This window comes from Hyaena hyaena, unplaced genomic scaffold (genome assembly GCF_003009895.1).
Source record: "Hyaena hyaena isolate Hyena2069 unplaced genomic scaffold, ASM300989v1 scaffold_211, whole genome shotgun sequence".
NCBI lineage: Eukaryota > Metazoa > Chordata > Mammalia > Carnivora > Hyaenidae > Hyaena > Hyaena hyaena.
The window spans coordinates 131,585-146,287 of NW_024080847.1; positions in this window are offsets into that span (position 1 = coordinate 131,585).

Here is a 14,703-nt window from a genome sequence, read left to right on the forward strand (position 1 = left end):
CATACATGGCAGTGGGAGTCCTGCGGATAAACAGAATATTCAGACCCATGTCCCCCAGATATTTGGTGAGTCTTAAATAAAAATTATCTATAGATTTAAATTATTGAAGTGAAATTTTTAGTTTCTATATCCCCTTAGAATTAAAAAACATAATAGTAGTGCACCTTGCTTGCTTTTACAAGGATACTGTAACTAAGCTATATTGCACAAGATAAATATGTCAAGGTTGGCATACAATGTTGTCAGATTCACGATAGAAAATCTTTTTAAAAAACAAACCACATCTTGCTCCAGTCACTGCTGCTCTGTCATTCACAATGTATGGTTTGTATTTGGACATGCCTTAAAAATATATTCAGTGATTTAGTATCACATAGTATCATCGAGGTGTTTTTCTCAGAAAATGTGCTTCACATTCAGTGAAGGCCTTCCTAGAACAGTAGTCTTTGCATAAATTAGCATATTTCTCTACACTTGACACTTGGACCAACCAGTTTTCTAATTGGCTTGGGAAATTTTTCAACATGTTTTAAAGTTCCCTTGGATTGGCTGGAATTTAATTATAATACCCATTTCGAAGAATTACATTTCAAAAGAGTTCATGGATTATTCATGGCAATTAGGGCCTACCAAGCAAGTTCTACAGCTGTTGCGCCACAGCTCCAATGAAATATTAATGGATTTCGAGAAGCTATTCTCCCAAGTCACCCAAAACCCTGAAGAAACACAACTTTGACTTTAGAAGATCACCAAACAAAATTGAATTAATATACTTATAAAGAGTATGGGGCACTGCAGGATTTTTAAAGAATGTCCAAAGTATAAGAGCACTGACATTTACTGAGAGCCTACTAAGTATCCACCTACATACTTCTATACATTATTGGCTAAACCTTCACACAAACCTGTAGAATAAGGTTTAATCGTCCTGATTTTGCAGCTGAGGCTCCCAATGATTTCAGTAATTTGCCTGGGGTCATCAGTCTAATAAGGGCTGGTGGGGGAGCCCAAGTCAGGTTGACGCTAAAACTCACCCTCTTCAAGGCCTGAAAAGGATCTTGGGAACAAACACTCTTTCCTGTTTTAAACAGGCTTCAATACTGCGGCATAGGCAGAGGGGGCAGCCCTCTAATTTGTGACAACATACTTTGAGAATGCCAGCTGTCAAATCTAATTTTAAATTTTGGGGTGTGTTGCAAAATCCCAGAACAGCAATGGGGAAAACCTCAGATTCACCGGATTACCACCAAAATTGACATCATTTAATAATACAACAAAATAAAAACTTAACTTTTCCCCCACGTGATTAAAAAACACATTTTAAAATAAAGGATATGCCTTTATACATAAAATTTTAAACTGTGGTTTACATAAACAGGAATTTGGTATCTGAATGTAAGATTTGGAAGTATTTTAAGAGGCAAGTTCTTAAAATGGCCTGACTATATACAAATCACTTTAGCGATCGCTTCAGCAGCACATATCCTAAAATGTATACAAATCACTTTATTTTTTTATTTTTATTTTTTTTACAGTTTATTTATTTTTTGAAACAGAGAGAGACAGAGCACGAGTGGGGAACGGGCAGAGAGAGAGGGAGACACAGAATCTGAAACAGGCTCCAGGCTCTGAGCTGTTAGCACAGAGCGTGATGCGGGGCTCGAACCCACGAACTGTGAGATCATGACCTGAACCGAAGTCGGCGCTTAACCGACTGAGCCACCCAGGCGCCCCACAGATCACTTTAATAGCACTGCCTGCAAAGTATGTATAATATAAATGGTCATTCCTGTGATCCCCATCTCTGTGTATGATTTAGAAAGAAGGGCAAGTGGACATAGAAAAAAAAAGGAAGTAATTCAATTAGAATTGAAATGTTCTAGCATGTGTTTGTGCCTCCAAGTAAATGTCATAAATGAAGGCCCGATGTCCACATAAGGTGAAATACATGTTGTTTTTTATTTTTTGTTTCATTTACTTATTTATTTATTTTTGTCTTTTCTCTCCAAATGTTCCTCTTGGTTGGTGGGGCCATTCTCAGAAGAGGAAGAATGCAAATACTGTGAGTCACTGGTGATATGTGTGACTAGCTGTGTCATGATCACAGAAATAACCAAATATATCAGGTGAGTTAGCAAGTGCTCTATAAAGTGTTTGTGAAATAAAAGTTTTAAGATGGTCAGTGTGCATAAATAAGGTGTATACCTTTATTTGCACCTCTGGAGGTACTTATATTCTGGGGCTTAAGTGCATTGGCTCTGTACTCTGGCTGACCTGGCTTCAAATTCTACCCCTGTCACATCCAAAGTGTGTGGCTTTGGGCAACTCACTTCACCATTCAGAGCCTCTACTTCCTCATCTATAAAACAGAGTAATTATAATCATGTCTGAGAGTTATTTTAAGGATTCAGGAACTAGTGCATGCAAAATGTTTAGCATGGTAGCTGAAAGATATGAGAGGTCACGATATTTAGCTAATATTACATTGCCTTATTTTAGTTATGTATCAGTGATTTATTTTATTACATACTATGTAATTTCCCAATGGCAATCTCCTGTGATTCAACCTAATCTCTCTCTCTCATGTTCCTTCCTGGACAGGGAACTCCTCAAGGGCTGACTATTCTCTAAGGGCCTAGCAGAGTACTTTGTACACAGTCATCTCACAGTCAGTACTTGTGGGATAAAAGAGAAACAGCCCAGTCTACAAGATGCATTAGAACACAAGAAATCAATCTATAACTAAAGACCTATATATCAAGGGAGTGTAGTAAGTCCCCTAGAACCACTGCCCAATGGATCACAGGCAGAAGAAGCTAATGGTTCTTCCTTTCTTTCCCCCCCAACTCCCCACCACTCTCTAGAGTTAGAGCTCTATCACTGCCACTTTTTAGCCATGTGATCTCTTTGCCTACTTTTTAAACTTCTCTTACCTTTGTTTCCTCATCTGTAACATGAAGGTCACATACCTATATCTGAGGTTGGTGGAGGGACAGTTAAATCACATTAGGTATACAAAATCCTTGCCTTAGAACCTGCTATGTAGTGGGGCGCCTGGGGGGCTCAGTGGTTAAGCATCTGACTTGACTCTTGATTTTGGCGTAGTTCATGATCTCACAGTTCTTGAGATCAAGCCCCATGCCAGGCTCTGCACTGACAGCTCAGAGCCTGCTTGGGATTCTGTCTCTCCTTTACCCTACCCCTTTCCCACTCACGCATGTGCACGCACTCAAAATAAATAAATAAACTTCAAAAAAGAACCTGATATATAGTAAATATTCAGTAACAGTTACCGTTATTCTTGTGCCTGTTAATGCTATCATTAGAAGTAATGTGGAACTGTTTTCAAAGCAATCCTAAACAAGCAATTTATTGGATTACAACTGTTTTCAAAACCTTGCCTACATTATTTGATACATGAATATAAACACTTTAAATCATCTTTGTAGAGACTAAGGCTATTCTAGTCATGACGTATTTCAAGCTGGTTATTTTCCTTGACAGATTTTAAAAAGTCTGAACTCCTACAAGCTTCTAGTACAAGGATAAGGAGTATAACAGAACTGTTAAAAAAAAAAAAAAAAGGCATTCAGCACTCCCACTGGACTTGCTGTCTTACACATCTAGCCTGCTTCCCCACAGAGTTATGTGAGGGGGAGGACAGTCATCAGGTTAAGGAGGACATCACACGCCGCTGGAAGGCATGGCTGGGATGTGTCACTCATCAACTCTCCAGCCTCTCTGGTGCTCTGCCAGGACTCCTAACCTCTCCTAAACAGAGCATTCCTTCCCCACCACCGTGCCCAGGAGGATGGTGGACTAGAGAGGCAGGAGAAGAGCAATCTCATCGGCTTTAGGTTGCTGCTTTAAAGCACCCTCAGTAGGGCACCTGGGTGGCTCGGTAAGGTCATAATCTCACAGTTCGTGAGTTCGAGCCCCGCGTCTGGCTTTGTGTTGACAGCTCAGAGCCTGGAGCCTGTTTCGGATTCTGTGTCTCCCTCTCCCTCTGCCCCTCCCTCGCTCACACTCTCTCTCTCTCTCTCAAAAATAAACAAACATTAAAAAAATTAAAACACCCTCAGAATTTGGTGAGAAAGCCAGCCTCTAAGATAGGATCCCCATGTAAAGGGGCTTGCTCAATAAATACCAACATCCTTTCTAAAAATGAAACTACGAGGGGTGCCTGGGTGGCTCGGTTGGTTAGGCATCTGACTTCGGTTCAGGTCATGATCTCATGGTTCGTGGGTTCGAGCTCCACGTTGCACTCTATGCTGACAGCTCGGAGCCTGGAGCCTGCTTCGGATTCTGTGTCTCCCTCTCTCTCTGACCCTCCCCTGCTCACGCTGTCTCTCTCTCTCTCTCTCAGAAATAAATAAAACATTAAAAAAAATATAAAAATAAAAATGAAACTACGAGGAGGTCAGACATCTGAAGAAGGAATCACCCCTAAAAGGTGACTTGTAAAGTTGAAGACAGAGAAATTAGTAGGCACTACACAGGCACCAAGGTACATCATTAACACTGAAGAAAAATACTGAGGGGTTATAGACACTAGAACTTCCACAAAGTATTTTAATCACTCTTCAGTGATCACATTCTTATTGCACAGCAAAGTTAGTCATTCATTTTTAGAGCTCACATGCAGCACTCCACAGACCATACAATGCTTTTTCACCTATTAAGTACTGCTTCCATTCTCCAAGTACTGCTTCCATTCTCCAAGTACTGCTTCCATTCTCCAAGGGTATTTTGATACCCTGAGCAAAGATGTCAGTTCTCTTACACCTGAAAACGTGTATACCTCCCTTCACTGCCAATCATACCAGCTAACCAGCAGGTGGGTATATGTATGTATCAGTTCCTTGTGAGTTAGATTAGTTTGAGTCAGGTCTAAGACAATCAGGAGGTAGTTCAGAGGCAGCAATCAGAGCGAAGGACAGGTACGCTCTGGAGGTAGAGTTCATATGGGGCATGGTGAACGCTTGATGACTTGCTCCTGCCCTGCTGTGGGCACAAGCCAAAATTCCAGTAATCCTCTCCCCTTCTGAATTTCGTCTCTCTAGTCTCCGTGTTCATAAACCACCCCCCTAGATATTTTAGGATTATTTACGATTCCTTCTCATTCTCTTACTTCCCTGAGCCCAAGCAACCCACCTCCAAAATCTCCCTCAAATCCAGCCCTTCTCCTCCAACTGCCTTCACCTCACTGCAGGTCCTCATCTCTGTCTTGTTTGGCCTCCCCATGTTACTTCTTTCCATTCAACCTTCTATCTAAACTACTACAAAAATCATCTTCCGCAAACCTAGCGCTGGTTACGTCACACCTCTGTCAGCATTTCTCTGCCCGGGGAAGCTTTTGAGAAATACAGATTCTCAAGGCCAAGCCCATTATCAGAGACTTGGAATCTCTGGGGAGGGCTGGGGTGCCAACATTTATATTTTCAAGTGGTCCATTAGTTACCTGCCTCCCAGAAGCACCTGTAGCCGCTCCTCTCCCAGGACCCTGCAGTACAATCACGGGGAACATCTGGCCCTGGAACAGACTTGCCCAGTGTGGGCACATCCTTTTCCCTCTGCGAGGAATGCCCTTCCCCGTCGGGGGCATGTCCACCATTCTCCAAAGTGCAGCTCAAATGCCACCTTCTCTGGGGCGCCTTCTTCCATCCCCTACAGGCAGTGGCTTTCAAACCTCTTTGCCTGAGACTCCCAAGAAATAGATTTCACATTACCATGCAATAAATATGTAACTAAAACAAAGGTTTTGGGGGAAAAATATCTAAACTTGCCATGGAGGATGCAATTTGATACACGGTTGACCCCTGAACCACATGGGTTTGAGAAGTGGGTCTACCTATATGCAGATTGTCTTATTGTAAATAACCCTGTAAATGTGTTTTCTCTTCCTGATGAATTTCTTTCCTTTCTTATTTTTTTTTTTAAGATTTTATTTTAAAGTAATCTCTACACCCAACATGGGGCTTGACCTTACAACCCTGAGATCAGATCAAGAGTCAGATGCTCTAGTAACTGAGCCAGCAGGGTGCCCCCTCTTTCATACGAATTTCTTTTTTAATTTTTTTTTTTTTAGAGAGAGAGAATGTGAGCAGAGGGGGGAGAGAGACAGGAAGAGAGAGAGGAATCTTTTAAAAAATTGTTTTTAGTTTATTTTATGAGAGAGAAAGACAGAGCGTGAGCAGGGGAGGGGCAGAGAGAGGGAGACACAAAATCTGAAGCAGGCTCCAGGCTCTGAGCTGTCAGCACAGAGCCCGACATGGGGCTCGAACCCACAAACAGTGAGATCATGACCTGAGCCAAAGTTGGATGCTTAACTGACTGAGCCACACAGGCACCCCTCTTTTTTTTTTAGTTTATTTTATTTTGATAGAGACAGAGTAAGCAGGGGAGGGGCAAGGAGAGGAGGGGTGGAAGATCCCAAACAGGCTTGGCTAAGACAGCAGAGAGCCCGGATGCAGGGCTCAAACTCGCAAACTGCCAGATCATAACCCGATCCGAAGTCTGACACTCAAGCAGCTGAGCCACCCAGGTGCCCTCCTTATGGATTTCTTTATAAAATTTTCTTTTCTCTAGGTTACTTTACTGTCAGAATACAGCACGGTAAGGGGCCCCTGGGTGGCTATCGGTTAATCCTCCAATTTCTGCTCAGGTCAACACTGGTTCATGAATGGCAAGCCCTATATCAGGCTCTCTGCTGTCGGCACAGAGTCCTCTTTGGATCCTCTGTCTCCCTCTCTCTCTCCCCTCATCTCCACACCCTTCTTGCACTCTCTCTCTTCCTCTCTCTCAAAAACTAACATTAAAAAAAAAAACAAACTTAAAAGAATACAGCATGTAATACATATGCCAAATATATGTTCATTGTTTATGTTATCAGCAAGGCTTTCTATCAACAGTATGCTATTAGCAGCTAGGTTTGTGGGGAATCAAGTTATGCATGGATTTTTGACTACACAGTGAAGGGTGTGGGGGAATCGGTGCCCCAACCTCTATGTTGTCAACTGTATTTCAGTCTACTCTCTTTTAGAAATGCTATTAGCTACCTTGTAAATGGATTTCATGATCCACTGATGGAGGTGGATCTCTCTATGCATGCAATACATACCTCTATTATACTACTTCTCATATTCTACAGTAATTATCTGTTTACAGTCTGTCTTCACCCCTCACTTCCCTCCCCCAAATATGCACACACCATAACCAAGTCAACAGATCGTTGGGCAGTTACAGCCGTTGACAGATGCAGAAATGAGAATACTGGAGAAGGAATAATTTGATTGCTTTTGCTTGTGGTTTTTTTTTTTTCCTTACTGATTATGGCTCACAGAATGGTCTATCAGCAGCCCCCAAGAGGCTGAACCTAGGCATCTTATTGGCATCAACCCTTAAGTTAAAAGAAACAGCCATTGCATTTCAGTAGAATTTAACCAAGGTGTGGATTCTTCTCCCCTCAAAAATAAAAACCACGTAAAGGCAAAACCAAGCAGAAAATATTTAGTCGGGTTGCTACCCTGCCAAGATAGTGTAAATGTGGGCAAACAAATCTCTTTCTTAGATACTTAGAAGCAAATATTCAAAAACCTCAAAACCCTCCTTCCATACCACTTCAGAAAGGCAACCCTCCCCTGCGCCACCCGCACCCCGCAGGACGGGCGCAGATATAGAGATCTTTCTATCTGTGCTGCCTGAGCTCCATTTCTCACTAGGTTGTCCCTATCAACACAGACAAATGAAAAAAGTATACATTAAAAAAAACAAAAAACAAAAAACAGCCAAAAAACAGCAAGAAACCAGAGCAGTTAAAATGAACCATGGCAATGAACCCCAGCGGCAAGTTCCGGTGCGAATTGTACCTGAGATGGACGCGCGGGCGAGACAGTGGCCCGCAGGGGGAGGGATCCTGATTCTGCAGCACGTGGCTCCATCAACAGGAAACCTACGTGCGCGACACCCCCCACCTGCACATCGCTCATTTGCAACATCATCACTTGTGTGATGCTAATTTGCTCCTTGTCTTTCTACCTAAACATACTTTGCAGAGACTCAGTGAAAATACATCGTCCACACACTCCGGGAGCTGGCTCTAGGGCAGGATGGAAGCGAGGAGGGTTAGTTACCAAGTGAAATGCTCCAGGGGCCAGGGGAGAGAGCAGGCAATTCTACCTAAGAAGAGAGGGGGAGAGGAGACACTTTAAAGCTCAGTTGTTGTGGTGGTGGTGTTTTTGTTTTGTTTTGTTTTTTTATTTCTGGGGGGGGGGAAGAGAGAGAGAGGAAGAGAAAGAGAAAGAGAGAGAGAGTGTGAGCAGGGGAGGGTCAGAGAGAGAGGGAAACACAGACTCGGAAAACAGGCTCCAGGCTCTGAGCTAGCTGTCAGCACAGAGCCCAATGCGGGGCTCGAACACATGAACACACGAACCATTAGATCATGACCTGAACCGAAGTCGGACGCTTAACCACTTAACCGACTGAGCCACCCAGGCACCCCTAAAGCTCAGTTTTAAAGGATAAGTAAGAGTTCTCTAAATAGGAGAGAACTCCAGGTAGAGGAACTTTATGCTGGAAGGGCTTTGTAGCTCCAGGCAGGGAATCTGGGTGACTTTTTAGGCTTTTGCTTTCCACACTGCAGGTCACAATTCAATAGGTTGTAAAATTCATGAGATTGTGACTAGCTTTCATAAAAAATGAAATAGCATAGAATAGAAGATACCTGAATATATCACAGGTAGTGAGGGAGTGTAAACTTTTTTGTGAAGTTTGTTATCATTATAAATGTATCTTATATATACATGTTGGTTTGTGATAAAAAATAAATAAGACATGAGGGTACAATGTACAGCATAGGAATATTTAACAGGTAACAGCTTTCTGTGAGGACAGATGGTAGCTAGATTTATCCTACTGATCACTGCACAATGTATAGAAATGTTGAATCACTGTGTTGTGCACCTGAAACTAATATAATACTATATGTCAACTACACTTCAATTAAAAACATACACAGTAAAAGCTTGGATTGTGGGTAACTTGTTCAGCGAGTGTTCCGCAAGATGAGCAAACATTTCTAATAAATTTTAACTTGATAAAGGAGCGATGTCTTGCAATACTAGTACGTGACGCTGAATGTCACACGATCACAACTGGGTCAATGGTTTTTGAAATTCGCACTGACATACGAGTGCTTTAGATTACAAGCATGTTTCAGAATGAATCTTGCTCGCGAACCAAGGTTTTGCTGTATATATTTCTTCTTGTGGTGATGATTAAAATTTTCATTATTATTTTTTTAAATTTTTTTAACTTATTTATTTTTGAGAGACAGAGAGCGACAGAGCATGAGCGGGGAAGGGGCAGAGAAAGAGGGAGACACAGCATACAAAACAGGTTCCAGGCTCCGAGCTGTCAGCCAGCACAGAGCCAGACGTGGGGCTCAAACCTACGGACCTTGAGATCCTGACCTGAGCCGAAAGCTTAACCGACTGAGCCACCCAGGTGCCCCTCATTATTATTTTTATTGCAATATAGTTGACACAGTGTTACATTAATTTTAGGTGTACAGCACAGGGATTTAACAACCCTATTTGTTACACCATGCTCACCACAAATGTAGCTCATACCTGTCACCATACAATGCTATTATTATCACCATTGACTATAAACTCCCTAGGCTGTCTTTCATCTCTGTGACTTACTCTTTCTGTAACTGGAAGCCTGTATCTCCCACTCTTCTTCACTCATTTTGCCCATCCCTCCATCCTCTTCCCCTCTGGCAACCACCAGTTTGTTCTCTGTATTTATGGTTCTGTTTCTGCTTTTTGTTTATTCATTTGTTTTTTAGATTCCACACATAAGTGAAATCATATGGTATTTTGTCTACACTTAAGAAAAAATGCATTTGTTACTGTGGTGGTGATTAAAATTTAAAACAAAACCTGTTTAGGCAAGAAGGGGACCCACTTGAGGATGGTTTAAATAAGACACTGCTATGAACAGATATGAATTTTATGAGGATAAGTATGGCGGCAGGGTGAAAGATGACTGGACAGAGGGGAGAGCTCAGGGGACACACGGTGGTATGTTTTTGTAAGGCTTCCCCACAATGGATAGACAGCCCCTCACGGACAGAGACTGTGTCACACAGCTCTGAATTCCCTGCGCCTGGCATACACGTAGACTCTAAATAAATGTCTGTTGACTGAGCGTGGTAACTAATCTTCAAGATGTCTCCCAAGTAGACTCACCTCTTAGCAGTCTGACCTTTGGGCACCCCACCCACCTTGTGCCAGGGTGACCAACAGAAGAGGGCAGAAGTGATTGTTTACCACTTCTGAGGTTAGATTATAAAGGCTGCAGCCTCTATCTGAGGTGCCGTCTCTGGGTCACAAACTCTGGGGGAAGCCATGTCCTAAGGACACTCAGTCTATGAAGAGACCCATGTGGCCAGGAACTGAGGTCTCCAGCCAACAGTCAGTGAGGCAGCAAGGCTTTCTGCCTATTGTGGAAGTAGGTCATCCCCAGCCCACCCTTCATGTTACTGCAGCCCCAGAGACCAGCCTGACTACAACCTCATGAGAGACCCCGAGGCAGAAACTCCCAGCTAAACTGTGTCTGGGTTCCTGACCCACATGACTGTGATATAATAAATGCTTGTTTTCAACGGCTAAATTTTGGGGGCACCTGGGTGGCTCAGTTGGTTAAGAGTCCGACTTGGGCTCAGGTCATGGTCTCACAGTTCATGAGTTCAAGCCTTGTGTCAGGCTCTGTGCTGACAGCTCAGAGCCTGGAGCCTGCTTCGGATTCGGTGTCTCCCTCTCTCTCTGTGCTTTCCTTGCTTGCTTTCTGTTTCTCTCTCTTAAAAAAGAAACAAACATTAAAAAATTAAAAAAAAAAACTCGGTAGAGCATGTGACTCTTGATTGTGAAGTTGTGAGTTTGAGCCCCATGTTGGGTGTAGAGATTACTTAAAAAAAATAAAAAATAAAAAATAAATTGCTAAAATTCGAGGTACTTTGTTATACAGAGATAGACAACTAATATGCCAAGTTATTCATAAAGTCTGAAAGAGCTGAACATTAATACCAGCAATACTAGAGTTATCCGTTATTTACCATCATTTTGTTTTTTGTCAAAGAATCTATCAAATCACATCTTCAGCCTAACTAGATTAGGGAAAGGCCCATGACCGAACCTCTGCTTGTATTAGTACTCAGGACGCAGAAACTGGCTCAGCTGTGGGGAACAGATTATATTGCTGGAAAGACTAAGGGTCAAGACCACCATTTATAATAGAGCCCATGCAAGTGGATGGGAATAGAAAGGCCAGTCAGTATGTCAGGGAGAAGAAGAGATTCTCACTGGGTGTGGAGGGAGGGAAAGAGGGATGGAGAAAGTGCCTAATGATATTCTTTCTTTATTTTTTAAAGTTTAAAAAAATTTGTTTTTTGTTTTTATTTATTTTTGAGAGAGAGAGACAGCATGAGCAGGGGAGGGTCAGAGAGAGAGGGAGACACAGAATCCAAAACAGGCTCCAGGCTCTGAGCTAGCTGTCAGCACAGAGCCTGACACAGGGCTCGAACCCACGAACTGTGAGATCATGACCTGAGCCGAAGTCGGAGGCTTAACCGACTGAGCCACCCAGGTGCCCCAACATTTATTTATAAGAGAGAGAGAATGTGTGTGTTTGAGTGCAAGCCGGGGAGGAGCAGAGAGAGAGAATCCCAAGCAGGCTCCATGCTGTCATTGCAGGGCCTGATGTGGGGCTTGATCTCATGAACCATGAGATTGTGACCTGAGCTGAAAAGAAGAGTCAGATGCTTAAATGACTGAGGCCCCCAGGCACCTCTGTCTGGTGATATTCTAAGCCCCACAAGGCCTGGTTGCCTTTCTAGCCTTTGGACTGGGATACTTTCCTTCCTTATAATTATTCCTCACTTTACTTGGTCGCCTATGAGTGAGTTTCCTTTTTTGCAACCAAAAGATCTTTGATAGGCTGCCAGCCAGCCTCTCTGCAGTGCTGGCCAGGGGAGCAGTTCCGCCAGCTGCAGCAGGCCAAGCATCTCCCCAGAGAAGAGTAACAACCCGCTAGAGACTGAGCTTTATTATTATTACTATACAATAACTGCTACAGATTGAGTAAAAGGTCATTGTGGACCATCCAGCTCCGTTTGCCTTAACTCCATTTTCACCAAGTAATCCTTTGATTATTAACGTACTCCAATTTTAAAAGTTGGGCTCTGGCCAGCTGACCTGATCACTCCAGTGGTTGGGTCGGCTCACGCCCATTATAAATTCACGGGTTGGCCGTGGAGTGCAAATCATTCCTGAGTAGACTCCACTTCATTTCCACTGGCCTCGGTCAAGCCCTGTCACTTACCCAACGAACCATTGCAGTAGCCTCAGGCAGGCGACTTCCCCTGCTCCAATCCATTCTCATCAACTTCTTAAAACACAGATCCGATGCCTCGCTCCCTGCTCAAAACCTCTGATGGGGCCCCAGTGCCTTCGGGATGATGAAGGTGGGCTCCAGCTCATCATCCGCCACATCCATCTTCCTTCCCTCTGACTACTCTCCACTCTTCCCACGTGGTGTTAGTCCAAGCTCCTCAAATACTACTGGTGCCTCTCCGGCTCTGCTCATGTTCTTGTCATGGCCCGGCACCCTTCCATCTTTCCTTTGTACTTCTATAGAACTTCTCCCTCCTTTATAACACACACTGCAGTTGGCGTGACTTATAATTAGTTGTCTTCATTTCCATCCCTTGATCATGAGCCTCAAGAAGGCGAAGACAATCCTTTGTTCAATTAAATTTTTTTTAAATGTTTATTTATATTTGAGAGAGAGAGGAAGACAGAGCATGAGTGGGGGAGGGGCAGAGAGAGAGACACAGGCTCCAGGCTCTGAGCTGTCAGCACAGAGCTCGATGTGGGACTCAAACCCACGAGCCATGAGATCATGACCTGAGCCAAAGTTGGACGCTTAATGGACTGAGCCACTCAGGCGCCCCATGCTTGGTTTATTTTTGTACACACCCTCACCCCAGGGCCAACTACAGCATCTCGCCTCAATATATTAAAGGAACATTTACTAAGTGTTTACTGTTATAGGGGCACCTGGGTGGCTCAGTCCATTAAGTGTTAAGCATCAGTTAAGGACCCGGTTCAGATTCTGTCTCCCTTGCTCTCTGCCCCTTTCCCACTAGTGCTCATGCTCTCGCTCTCTCTCTCAAAAATAAATAAACATTTAAAACAAAAAAGTAATTCCCTTTAAGTGTTTACTGTATCCAGGTGCCTGGCTGGTGCTGGAGACAGCAGGCTCTCAACAAACGGCCACAGTGGTTGGGGTGGCATGGACAAGTTCTCCCCGGATCTCATCACATTTAGGTGAGGCGCCTACCCAGCCTCGGCATACGTAGCACTAAGAAAGCAGAAGTAGACTCCTGCTGATATCTGGTACAGCATGAGTGAATCTCAGCCCAACTTTTTTTTTTTAATAAAAAATGCACTATTTTTCACATCCTGATAAACTTAACATGCTTCTCCCCTTGTCCTCTCTCTCCCCCTGTTTCTACATCGCAACTGCGCCTCACTACAGAATGCCAGCTTCAGGTCCACCAACACTGGAGAATGGGGAGTTACCCAGTGTGTGTGTGTGACGTAAGTCAACCCATAAGTGACTTTATTCTCTCAAAAGAGTCAGCATCTACATGCGAAGGTCCTGATTTGTCCATTGACAATCCCTGTCCTGTCCCCAACTGTTCCTCTCCCCTCCGGAGTGATGGGAAGGCCTCAACTCCCAGCCAACCTGAGACAGACAACACAGAATTCCAAAGAACGTAACCATTTCAGGTAATATCAGAGCTTTACACACTCATTCCTAAAGCAACTGATCAAGACGCGTTGGTCAGTAAGCAAAAACCAAACAAAACCTAGACGTAAAATATATAACTTCTCCTCTTTTTAAACAAACATGAAAATTTTTATGCACTGGGGCGCCTGGGTGGCTCAGTTGGTTAAGCGTCTGACTTTGGCCCAGGTCATGATCTCACAGGTTCATGAGTTCGAGCCCCACATCAGGCTCTGTGCTGACCCCTCAGAGATTCTGTGTCTCCCTCTCTCTCTGCCCCTCCCCCACTCACACTCTGCTTCTCTCTCTCTCAAAAATGAATAAACACATACACAAAAAAATTTAAAAAATTTCTACACATGAAGCTTTTATCTTTCAACGGCTACACAATAAATGAATACTGCTTCAAATCAAAGCTCACCCCACGGGTTCTAAAAAGGCAGGAAAGCATCTGGCACAGACCCCGGACAGCCTCCAGAGCTCCCGCCCCCCCCTCCCCCCCGAGACCTCCGGGAATGACCAAATTATAGAGCACAAGGATACCTGCGGTGGCTGTGGCTTTCTGGGGACTCACAGCTTTGTCAAGAAGCTGTCTTTCTTGGCATGTCTTCATATCACCAGTTACACCCAAGCTTCACCTTTCACTTCATGGTCATTCATCAGATGGAAACACCCCTTATTACCTTTAGGGAGTTATGCCTTTAAAAACAAAGAATAGGGGCACCTGGGTGGCTTAGTTGGTTAAGCGTTCAACTTTCGCTTAGGTCATGATCTCGCGGTTCGTGGGTTCGAGCCCTGCGTCGGGCTCTGTGCTGACTGCCAGCTCAGAGCCTGGAGCCTGTTTCAGAG